Raw genomic sequence first — 12,529 nt, 5'->3', positions numbered from 1 at the left:
TGAAATTGACTGCCTTTTAGCAGTGTTTTCCCTTGTATTACTGTAGTCATGAGTGTATTGCTTGCTTGGTTCTACTTTCTTTATTCTCCATTATTTCATACAAATCTTTATAAGTTTCTCTGAATTTCTTGTTCTTATGGTGCAATAATACTCCTTTCCATTCATATACCATTGTTTCTTCAACCATTTCTTAATCAGTAGGTCTCTACTTTGTTTCCTATTTTTTACTACCTCAAAAAAAAAAAAACTTGCATCCAGTATTTTGGGCCAGTCTTTCTCCCTTTGACCTCCCATAGTGGGATTGCCTTTCTTCATTTTCCTTTTGTTGTCTTCTCTTTAAATCTCACTTATTTTAAAATCAATCAATTAATTCTGCAAAGAGACAATTAATTCTGCCAACTTCAAGATAAAATCAGCTTTATCTTGTTGGACTCTGATGGGAGACTAGAGAAATGGTATTAAAATTTTNTAGATGAAATAAAAACATATCAGGAATTCTAGGTTCTTTAGTTAGCCAGAGTCAGAAAGTAAAGGCAGAAGGAGTCAGAGTGATGCAAAAAAACCAAAAATGAGTCATTCAGCATCAACTGAAAACTTTGGCAAAGTTCGAGAAGAAAACAGGTGAGAGAGAACCCCCAGATAAGAGAATGGGCAAGATTTCTGGTCTTCTGTCTATCAGAAAAAGCCCCCTGGTAAAAAAATGCAAGAATTTGGGTAAAACAAAAACAGCAAATGTGGACCCTGTTAAACTAATGAGTGACAAAGAGTTTGTCAAGGAGGACAAGAAACTCAAGCTTCCCTACAGAATGGGTAAATGATAATTATTAACTCATATGCTTCAGAACAATGATGCTTGAGTTACTAGCAAAACACTAGCTTCCTCTTAAAGGCAAGTCTAATCCTACCTTTCTTAACAGAAGGCATATCTAGTGCCAGAAGATGAGAACACGGATGACTCCTCCAAACATAGGATGTATTTTTGTACTTTATACAAAACAATCACACCTTTTATCACTTAAATATGACAACAGAGACTCCATAAATGCTTAGCAAACAACATTCTGGTTGAAGAACAAAAAATGAGCATTTAAGAAATTATTATTTTAAAAATTTTATTTTTATTATCGTGCAAAACACACTTCCATATTGGTCACTGTTGTAAGAGCACACTTGTATAAAACCACCCCCCCTCTCCAAATAAAACCATAAATACACTGATATGAAAGATAACCTGCTTTGATCTGCATCCATCTGACTCAGTAGTTTTTTCTCTGGAGGTGGATAGCATTCCTCATCATAAGTCTTTCAGGATTGTCCCTGATCATTGCATTGCTGAGATTAGCCAAGTTTTTACAGATAATCTTTGTCCAATATTGTTATGACCGTGTTCTGCCACTTCTGCTTGTTTACCTCGGCATCAGTTCCTGCAGATCTTTCCAGCTTTTTATGGAATCATCTTGTTTATGATTACTTATAGCACAATAGTATTCTTTCAACAACGTGTTACCACAATTTGTTTAACCATTCCCCAGTCGATGGATATCCCCTCAGTTTCCTGTTCTTTGTCACTTCAAAAAGAGCAGCTATAAATATTTTTGTACAAGAAGGTCCTTTCCCCTTCTTTAATCTCTCAAAGGGATTATGCCTTGTTTTAAAGCCCTTTTGGCATAGTTCCAAATCACTTTCCAGAATGGTTGGAACAGTTTACAATGCACTAGCGTCCATTTGGGAAAGTATTGAACAATTTGCCTATAAAAGGTCCATAACATGTATAATATCTTTGTGGGTTATTGCCTTTGGCTTAGTTCCCCACTCATGTTTCACTTATATAGTGTTGTTTATTCATTCAGTTGTGTCTGACTCCTCATGATCCCATGGATTATTGTCTGTGAGATTTTCTTGAAAAGTGGTTTGCCATTTCCTTCTGCAATATGTTGCCCTTTTACAGATGCGGAAGTGAGGCAAATAGGGATTGAATGACTTACCCAGATTAATGAGTAAGTGTCTGAGACCAGATTTAGATTCAGATCTTCTTGACTCCAGGGCCAGCACTTTATCCATTGCACCACCTAGTAGTCCTATTCATGTACTATAAATATTTATAATATAATATATTACATAATATGATATTACAACAATACATATTATATACTTATTATATAATATTTGTAATAATTTTATAATTGAAGCATAGTGGGAATGCTAGAGTGTTTTATATTCACATGGAACATTTTTAGCTGTATATATCAAGTCAATAGTGCCAAGACCAATATGAAACCTGGAATTTCTTAGGAAGACAGTTTTCAGCCCTTCTTGATTTTATCTACCCTTAAATCCTTATCATCTCTCCTAAGGAGAACTATGTATGACTTCTAAACTAAGGAGAAAAATTAAACCAAAACGTTTTATTAATTGCTTCATGTCCATGGATGATATCAGACGCTATCATTCCAATAAAAAAATGCATTAAGCAGCTCTTTTGTCTAATGGAATCTTTCTTGAATGATATCTAAATGAGATATGGATTTGATAAGTCTAATACTGTTAATTTATCTCAAGGAGACAGGAGCTACTAAAAGCTTTTGAATCCAGTGACATATCAAGCATTAAGATATATTTTTAAATCTTAGAATCTAAGCTGAATGTGAAAAACATGTTTAAAGCAGTCTCGATAGAGCAGACTTGAAAAGTATCACAATAAAAACCTACATGCACAATGTCAATAAAACAGCATAATAAGGTGGCTGTAGGAAGATGAACACTTGAGACAGAAAGGAAGAAGAAGACTGATATATCTTCTTAGGACATTTTATAAGAACAAAACCCAAGGAAATACTTTGGGAACAGGCAGACCTCACTTCAAACAGCATTCGTACTAAAAAGCTGATAAGAGCTACTCCAGTGCATTTGCTGAATGTAACTGGAAGTGATTTACTTTCCAAGAGAACTGATGAAAACACACGTCAGGAGCTATCCAAGAATAGCCACTGGGATGGCGTAAAACTGATTGAAATAAGACCAAAGTTGGCCTGTCCAAGGCCAGGGTGGTTCTGGGGCTAAAGTCCAATTTTCCTGTGGGATTGGAGATAAGTGTCAGGATACATATAAAAGAATGATAAGATAACACACTTTCTTTAAAGGTTATTTCTAACCAAATTTTATTTTCATTATATTTATTATATTTTTATTTATTATGTTTATTTTATTTTTATTTATCATTATATTTATCATTTTTCTTTTCATTAAAAATATAAGAATGGAATAAAAATTAATTTACAATATTTTAAAATTTATCCAACACTTCATATCTTATTTGATTCTCATAATTCTTTAAAAAAAACCACTCTTCTGTCTTAGAATCAAAACTATGTACTGGTTCCAAGGCAGAAAAGAAGGAAGAAGGAAGAGCTAGGCAATGGGGGTTAAATGACTTGGCCAAGTTCACCCAGCTAGAAAGTGTCCAAGACCAAATTTGAACCCAGGACCTCCAATCTCTGAACCTGGCTCTCAAGTCATTGAGCCACCCAGCTGCTCCCTCATAATTAGACTTTGAAGTATGTGCCCATTATATCTGTTTTACTGATGAGGAAGCTAGGGTTTAGAGAAATTAATGACTTACTCAAGGTAACACAGCTCATAGGTGTTTGAGGCTGGATTTGAACTCAGATCTTACTGACTCTAAGGCCAGCATTTTTCTCAGTGAGGTCTCTCTTTATTAATTTTCACTAATTTGACTACTCGTATCTTCAAGTTAATTTGACTTTGTCATTTGCATGAACTCCATCTCTCTAAGCAGTAAAAGACGTTTTCTTTGTAGTAAGATTATTAATTGAATGGTTTCTTTTTTAGAAGTTATTTACCAGCCTGCATTTTTGCCTTGTAGATATGGCAGGACTTTATGTTTGCCTGCGCTCTCTACCCCACTGACCAGGCCTTCATGGATTCAGTGAGAGCCGAAGTTGTTCATCAGGTATGAATGCCAGTGAAATATGAGTTTGTAATGTTCGTCCTGATGCTCCAGGTTTCTTTTAAAAAGAGTTTTATCGATGCCTCTCTTGCATATGCCACAGTCATTTCCCAATACAGCCTATTTTCCTACCAAACTCATTATTGTAATGGGAAAAAATGAATAAAAGTAACATACAAAGCATTTGTGCCTGAGAGCACTTACAACATTCCATCATCTGTTCTCTGGGACTAAAATGGATCATTTTGGTTAATATGAAATTGACTGCCTTTTAGCAGTGTTTTCCCTTGTATTACTGTAGTCATGAGTGTATTGCTTGCTTGGTTCTACTTTCTTTATTCTCCATTATTTCATACAAATCTTTATAAGTTTCTCTGAATTTCTTGTTCTTATGGTGCAATAATACTCCTTTCCATTCATATACCATTGTTTCTTCAACCATTTCTTAATCAGTAGGTCTCTACTTTGTTTCCTATTTTTTACTACCTCAAAAAAAAAAAACTTGCATCCAGTATTTTGGGCCAGTCTTTCTCCCTTTGACCTCCCATAGTGGGATTGCCTTTCTTCATTTTCCTTTTGTTGTCTTCTCTTTAAATCTCACTTATTTTAAAATCAATCAATTAATTCTGCAAAGAGACAATTAATTCTGCCAACTTCAAGATAAAATCAGCTTTATCTTGTTGGACTCTGATGGGAGACTAGAGAAATGGTATTAAAATTTTGAACATTTTAGCAATTTTTTAAAAGTATGACATTAGGCAGCTTAAGAGTTTTAGCCAAATTTTCCACTTGCCTTTTCTGAGAATAATTGGACTGCTAGTTTCTGCCATCCTCCCATTTTCTCCCCCTGTAACATGTATTATTAAAAGAGAAAAAGATAATGTAGAGTTCATGTTAATATAAGGATTATTATGAAAAGGGATGGATTGGGAATTGCCTTTTTTCCTTTTTTTAAAAAATCTGTTTTGTTGTTGAGTCTTGTCCAGCATTTCATCCAATGGGTACCATTGTCCATGGGGTTTTCTTGGCAAAGATCCTAGAGTGGTTTGCTGTTTCCTTCTTTATTTTATTTTTTTTTAAATCTTTACCTTCTGTCTTAGAATTGATAGGAAGTATCAGTTCTAAAGCAGACGAGAGGTAAGTACTAGGTGATTGGGCCAGGCTCACACAGCTAGGAAGTGTTCAAGGCCAGATTTGAACCCTGGACCTCCCATCTCCAGGCTGGTTCTCCATCCACTGAACCATCTAGCTGCCCCTGCTATTTCCTTCTCCAGTGGATCCCCTTTTGTCAGAATTCTCTGCTGTGACTAGTCCATCTTGGGTAACCCTGGATGGTAATAGCTCATAGTTTCATTAAACTGTGGAAGCCCTCTGCCATGACATAGCAGTGATCCAGGAGGAATTTTAATTTATATTTATCTATATAGAGAATTCCTTTTGAGAAAACTCCTTCCTTAGTACAATGTCAGCAGTTGCTCTTACCTAGAATCTTAGACTGACCTGGACAGTAAAGAGTTAAGCCATTTGGGCACATCCAAAAACCCGTATGTGTCAGGGACAACTCTTAACTCTGGCCTTCCTGCTCAGAGGTTGGTTCTCCACCTACTATGCCATAGTGCTCCTCACATCTCAGTGGAATACATAAATACATTTTACACAGAGTACTGAAGATCTTAACTATTATTTTTAATTGAATTCATCCTTTTAAGTATTCCTACAACACAATGAGCACATAATGACCAATTAGTGCATAAATATAATGAATAGTGCCCCCTTATAAATGGATAATCAAATGAAGAGAAGCCTGTTTTTTAAATTTAATTTAATTTTTAAATTTTTCCCCATGGTTACATGATTCTTCTTGTCTCCCTCTCTTCTTCCCTCCCTCTTCCCGGAGTTGACAAGCAATTTTACTGGGTTGTACATATTGGTTTTTTTTAAGGTACAAAAGGATTTAAATTTTTCTTAAAAGAAAGAATAATGTCCACAAAGTAGCCCTTAAGGTGTAGCAATCACATATGCTAAACTTGCTTACTTTTTTGAATGAAGACTGTAATGAACTCATTCAGATGTAAGATATTACAGAGGATTGTTTTAAATGATAGTTTAAGAATTTAACAATGAGTGGTAATAATCATTTCAATAAAGTAGTCTTTAATATTTCTCATTTTCTGTTGACCATTATTATTCATCATCTCTAAAATTCATTTAAATTCTTAGATTAAATTCAGCCAATTTTCCAATCTCCAATCTATCCCTTTTCCAGTTCATCCTTCACATTGCCATAAGAATAATTTTTCTAATATAGCATTCATAGCACTTTACTTGTGCTCCAAAACCTTTAGTTTGGATGATTCCCAATTGTTAAATAAAAAAAAGGTAGACACTGGTCCCAGCCTTTAAGGCCCTTCACCATATGATTCTAACCTAACCATCACCTGTATCTTCTGTCTTTGAATTCTCTGGTTCATCTAATTGGATTCCATTGGGTCCTGTGTTCTATTTCTGCTCTTTCTCATTTCTTTGTATTCACTTAACTTGTCTCTTCTCTCTTAAATGCTCTTCTCCCTTCTTTCCTCATGCTACCTTCCATAATTGTTGTAGTTCCTTTCTCTGCTTTTATGGGCTCATTCAGATACTGCCACACAATGGAAAGCTTCTTTGAGACCTCTTTTCCTGCCCTCTGAAAGTGAGCTCACCATCCTTTGGGTTTTCCCAGCCCTTCCTTTCTCAGAGCACTTTTATCCCACTTTCCTCTGTATGAAACGTATTTGTGTATGTAGCCCTTTTCCTTCATTAGATTGTAAATTCTTTTACAGAAGAGTCTGTGTCATATCGTATTTAAAAACGTAAAACCCATTCTTAGACCCTGGATAATTCGAAAACAGGCCACCGACTTGATCTGGCCCTCTGGCCCACGTTTGCTGACTCCTAACCTAAATGATTGCCATGCAGGTATTTAACATCTGAATCAAAATAAACAAGCATAAGTAATAAAATTTAAATTGCACTATCATCAATATTTCAGTTTAATGGGGAATATGATTTATATGTATACACACATATAACTAATCTATAATATAATATATATTTGTACTTATTATATTTAAATATATTTATACTATTGCGTTATATATACTTCTTATATAATATAAAAATATATTATGTTATATATAAATATATTTAAATATATACTACAGCACATATTATATATATACATATATATACACACACACACACACATATGTAACTGTAACACATGGTAATGCTTAAGAGAGATTGTAGGAAATGGTTGTGTTGTATTTGGGGGGGAAAAGAATTATTACTGGTCCAGGATCTAAGGATGACTTCCTAGAAGAGATAGCATTTGAAGTGGACTTTAAAGAACAAATTTCTATTCAGTAATTGGGGAGAAGATATAGTATGAATAGGGAATAGGATATGAGCAAATGGATAGAGATTGCCCTATACAGAAGATAATGCATTGTCTAACTTGATTGAGCATAGACATGGATGGAGAGAGAGAAATAGGACTTTGAATGCCAGGTTAAGGAATTTTGAAATTTACTTATAGGGTTGTAGGGAGCCCATGAAGGGTTTTGAGCAGAGGAATAACATACACAGCTCTTCTGCCTCAGGAAAACTGTTCTGTAATTTGTGTGAGAGAGAGTTTGAAAATGGGAATGAATTAGACGTAAATAAAAAACAATGAGGAAATAATAATAATGGTCTAGGCAGGTGGTGCTGAGAGTCTGTACTAGAGATGATGGCTGCCTCAAGAGAGGATAAAAAGATAGATACCAGAGATTTTGTGAAGATAAAATTAATTGGACATGTTTAGGAGAAACCAAATCTTTTAATTTTTAAAAAATTTTCTTCATTTTATTCCAGTGACAAATCTACACATTAGTTTTCCATGATTCATGTTGTCTCCCTCCCCTCTTCCCTTTTCCATCCCCCCTCCCATAGTTGACAGGCAATTCCACTGGATTTTTTATATGTGTTATCATTCAAAACCTATTTCTGTATTGTTCATTTTTATAATAATCTTTTTAAAACCAAAACCCTAAATCATGTACCCAAATAAGCAAGTGATAAATCATATGTTTTGTTCTGGGTTTCTGCTCCCACAGTTCTTTCTCTGGATGTGGACAGCGTTCTTTCTCATAAGTTCCTCAGAATTGTCCTGCATCATTGCATTGCTGAGAGTAGCAAAGTCAACCAGATTTGATCATCCCACAATATTTCAGTTAGTGTGCATGATGTTCTCCTGGTTCTGCTTATTTCACTCCACATCAGTTCATGGAGGTTTTTCCAGTTCTTATAGAAATCAAACAGTCCATTATTCCTTACAGTACAACAGTCTTCCATCACCACCACATACTTCATTGCTCAGCCATTCCCCAATCGAGGGGCACCCCCTCAGAGAAACCAAATGTTTAACAGTATAGAACATGGTCTCTTTGGGTCAGTGCAGCATTGAGCTGGATATTTTTCTTTTTAGGTAGATCCCTGAAGAAAACACAGTAACCATCCCTGCAAAATGGGGGAGACAACAGGTATCAGTGTAGGTTCATACAAGCAGATCTCAGATTTTAGCATCTGGAAGGGACTTGGAAAAACCTCCATAGAAGGTGGCTTTGGAGGGAATCCAGGATTTTCAAGTTATTGAGAAGATGAGAGAGAATATTCAAAGCACAGGGGATTGTCCTGTAAAGGCTGCGCAGAGGTGGGAGATAGATTGTTGTGTTCAAGGAATTGCAAATAGACTCAGTCTTAGAGCAATACCTAAGAAGTTAGAAAAGGGGCCAGATGGGGAGGAACTTTGCCTACCAAACAGGGCAATTTGTATCCAGTTCATATTCACTCCTAAAGGTAATAGGGAACCGCTTGAGTTGACTGAATGGGGAGGGGGGGTAACTTGGTCAGACCTGCACCTTAAGAAAGTCCCTTTGACAGCTGTGTAAAAGAAGATTTGGAGGGTGAAGAAATTTAAGGCAGGGAGACCAATTTTGCAGTAGATCCAGGCAAAAGATGCTGAAGGCCTGAAGTAGGGTCGTGGCAACAGATTAGATACTGGGGGAGTGAAAGTGAGGGGTCAGTCAAAGATGATATTGAATGGAGCCCTCAATAATAATAAGAAAGAGTTTGAGGGGAAAGATTGTGAGTTTTGTTTTGGATGCTTATAGGACATCCAGTCCTAAATGTCCAGCAGGCATTTGGTAATTTAAGGCTAAAACTCAGCAGGGACTAGAATTAGTTACATAGACTTGGGAATCATTAGAGATGATAATTGGACCCATAGGAAGTGATGAGATTACCAAGTAAGATACTATAGTCATCAAAAACAAATTTAAGGAGAAGGAAGAAATTATCTGTCAGATCTACAGATAGGGAAAGAGTTCATGAGAAACAAGGGATATAGAGGATCACATAAAGTAAAATGAATAGTTTCATTACATAAAATTTAAAAAGGTTTTGTTTGGAGAAAACAAATGCAGCTGAAATTAGAAGAGAAACAAGTAAATGGGAAAAATCTTGGCAAAAAATTAGTTTGATGAAGGTCTCATTTCTTTTATAAATAAATACATGTTTATAACTATGAAATTGATCCAAATTTATAACAATATAAACCATTCTCCAGTTTATCAAATGAACAGTTTTCATAGAAAGACATTGAAGCTACTGCTTATATTATGAAAATAGGCTCTAAAGGACAACCAGAGGAATATAAATGAAAATATCTGAGATTCCACCTCAGACCTATCGATCAGGTTGACAAAAATGACAAATGCTGGACTACCTGTGAGAAAATAGGTACTTCAGTGCACTATTGTAGAATTGTGAACTGGCTTCACCATTCTAAAAAACAATTTGGAAATATACCAGAAAAGTTTTAACTATACCTTTGACCCAGTGATATCAAGAGTCTAAAAGAGATCAAAGGAAGAAGAAAAAGACTCATATGTGTAAAAATATTTGTAGCAGCTCTTTTTCATGATGCAAAGAATTAGAAACCAAGGGGGTTCCCATCAACTGGAGAATGGCTGAGCATTGGGATCAATGTGATGAAATTCTGTTGGGCTCTAAGAAAATTACATAGAGCTCAACTTCAGAGAAACCTAGGAAGTATAAATTGGTACAGAGTGAAATGAGAACAACTAGGAGGATAATTTATGCAGTCACATTATTATAGTAAAGGCAAACCATTTTGAAAGACAATTTTGGAAAACTCTGAATAACATAGTGATCAATCATGATACCAGAGGACTAATGATAAAACATGTTGTCTTCATTGAAGAAGAGAGATGATTGCTATAGACATAGATTGAGATATGGCCAGTGTGAGTTGTTTTGCTTGACCCTGCATGCCATGACTACATGTTTGTAATAACTATTTTGTCTTTCTCATTGGAGAAAGTTTAGGGAGAGGTGGGAAGGACGGAAAACAGATTTTCAAGAATAATTTTTAAATAGATTTTTTTTACTGAGACACATCTTCAGAGGTAGAGAGAAGGAATAGCCAAGATATAACATAGGGGCAGGCTCTCTTGTTTGTGCCTGGGAGTTGAGGAGGGAAGATTTGTTAGGGGAAAACTATTCCTATTTTTCACTGTGACATTCATTTTTAAAATTGGATTACTATAGGTTCTGTTATTGCTTTAAAATGCAATTTTGCTTCAATTAGGATATTTTGAGTACAAAAATAAAAATAAAATGAGATAAATTTTTAAAAAGATAGTATTGAGAGAAAAGAGAAGGAGCCCCAGAGCAATGAAGATGTCACTGGTAACTTTTGAGTGATAGTTTCAGTTGAAAGTTGAGAAGACAAGCAAAACCTAAAAGAAATGACCTTTTATAAAAAGGAGTTTAGATGAATGGAATGATCCAAAGTAAAGGTTAGTAGAGATTGTAGGATGTGGCGAGTTATTTTAAGAATGAGGGAGTCAGAGATGGGGTTAAGATAGCGGCAGAGTAAAAAGCAGCTGCTTAACCTCTCCTAACCAAAACATATAGGACTCCTCAAGGGGACGTAAAAACAAATCCAGACGAACGAAGGAACCCCACAACAGGGCCCATCATTGAAGGTACATGGGTTTGGGGCATTTCCATCCTATAAGGGGGTGAAACAGCTCTACTAAAATGCAAGCTGAGCAACCCCCCCACACACACACCTCACACCACCTACAGTGCCAAAGCCAGCGTACAAGAGTTAGAGAAAGTTTGGGGCATCCATTAAGTCCTTGGCAGCTACCTGGGGTTACCAGGGCCTGTTCCTGAGAGCAGCAAGACTTAAGACCCCAAGAGGCTAAAGAACACGTGGACTTTGAACACAGACCCTGAGTGCAGATGAGGTTGCAGCTGCAGACGCGGATTCTGAGTGCAGGCACAGACCGTGGGTGGGGACTGTGGAAGTAGTGCCCTGAGACTGTTAAAGGAGCTTCAGGCAGAGGAACAAGCAAGGGGACCACCAGGAGGCTTGACCCTGAGAACAACTAGACCTGAGACCTCAGGAGCCCAAAGAGCACAGACAGACCCTGGGCGTGAGGATAAAGCTGAGAGGGCACTCAGCTTACAATGGCAAGCCAGAGACAAGAACCCCAGAAAAGAAAGAACAAGAAAATATCTGTAACACTCGACAACTTTTACACAGAGAAAATCCAGAAAATAGAGCAAACAGCAGAGGAGAACAAACAAGTAATCATATCCAAACCTTCCCAAAAAAATGAAAACTGGTCACAAGCTATTGAAGAATTCAAATCTGAGATTATGAGAAAGATGCTAGAGAACTGGCAAGAAAATAACAGTTTAAAAGGCAAAATTTCTCAATTAGAAAGTAAGGCTCAGAAATCAAATGAACTGATAAACAAATTGAAGACCAGAAATGACCAGCTGGAAGCCTTGAAGAACCAAACAGACCAGATTCAAAAGGAAAACCAAAAGATTATAGCCAAAAACCAGTCTCTAAAGGCTAGAATTGGGCAATTAGAAAAAGATGCCCCAAATCAAAAGAATTGATAAGCAAATTGGAGACCAAAATCAAACAGCTGGAAAACAAGATAGACCAAATTGAAAAGAAAAATCAAAAGAATACAGCAGAAAACCAGTCTCTAAAAACAAGAATTGTGCAAGTAGAAGCCAATGATCTCTCAAGACAAGAAGAACAAATAAAACAGTCAAAAGACTGATAAAAATAGAAGGAAACATGAAATATCTCACTGAGAATTTGACAGATCAAGAAGACAGGTCTAGAAGAGATAATTTGAGAATCATTAGTCTTCCTGAAAAAGCAGAAATTAATAGAAATTTGGACTCCATACTAAAGGAAATTATTCAGCAAAATTGCCCTGAAGTTCTACAAGAGGGCAATATAGACATTGAAAGGATGCATAGATCGCCCTCTACACTAAACCCTGAAAAGACAACCCCCAGGAATATAATAGCCAAATTCAAGAGCTTCCAAGTAAAAGAAAAAAATTTTACAAGAAGCCAGAAAGAGACAATTCAGATATCAAGGGGCACCAATCAGGATCACACAGGATCTGGCAGCCTCCACACTAA

At 36.2% G+C, this 12,529-nt stretch overlaps 1 protein-coding gene across 1 annotated transcript in view; it reads left to right on the top strand.

Annotated features, from left to right (window-relative positions):
• The window catches only part of MANBA (mannosidase beta), a 125,346-nt gene that overhangs the window by 71,198 nt on the left and 41,619 nt on the right, over positions 1-12,529 (top strand). The gene's annotated exons all lie outside the window — the stretch shown is intronic.

This window comes from Gracilinanus agilis, chromosome 6, assembly GCF_016433145.1.
Source record: "Gracilinanus agilis isolate LMUSP501 chromosome 6, AgileGrace, whole genome shotgun sequence".
In the NCBI taxonomy this organism is placed as follows: domain Eukaryota; kingdom Metazoa; phylum Chordata; class Mammalia; order Didelphimorphia; family Didelphidae; genus Gracilinanus; species Gracilinanus agilis.
This window is presented reverse-complemented; position numbering and strand designations above follow the sequence as displayed.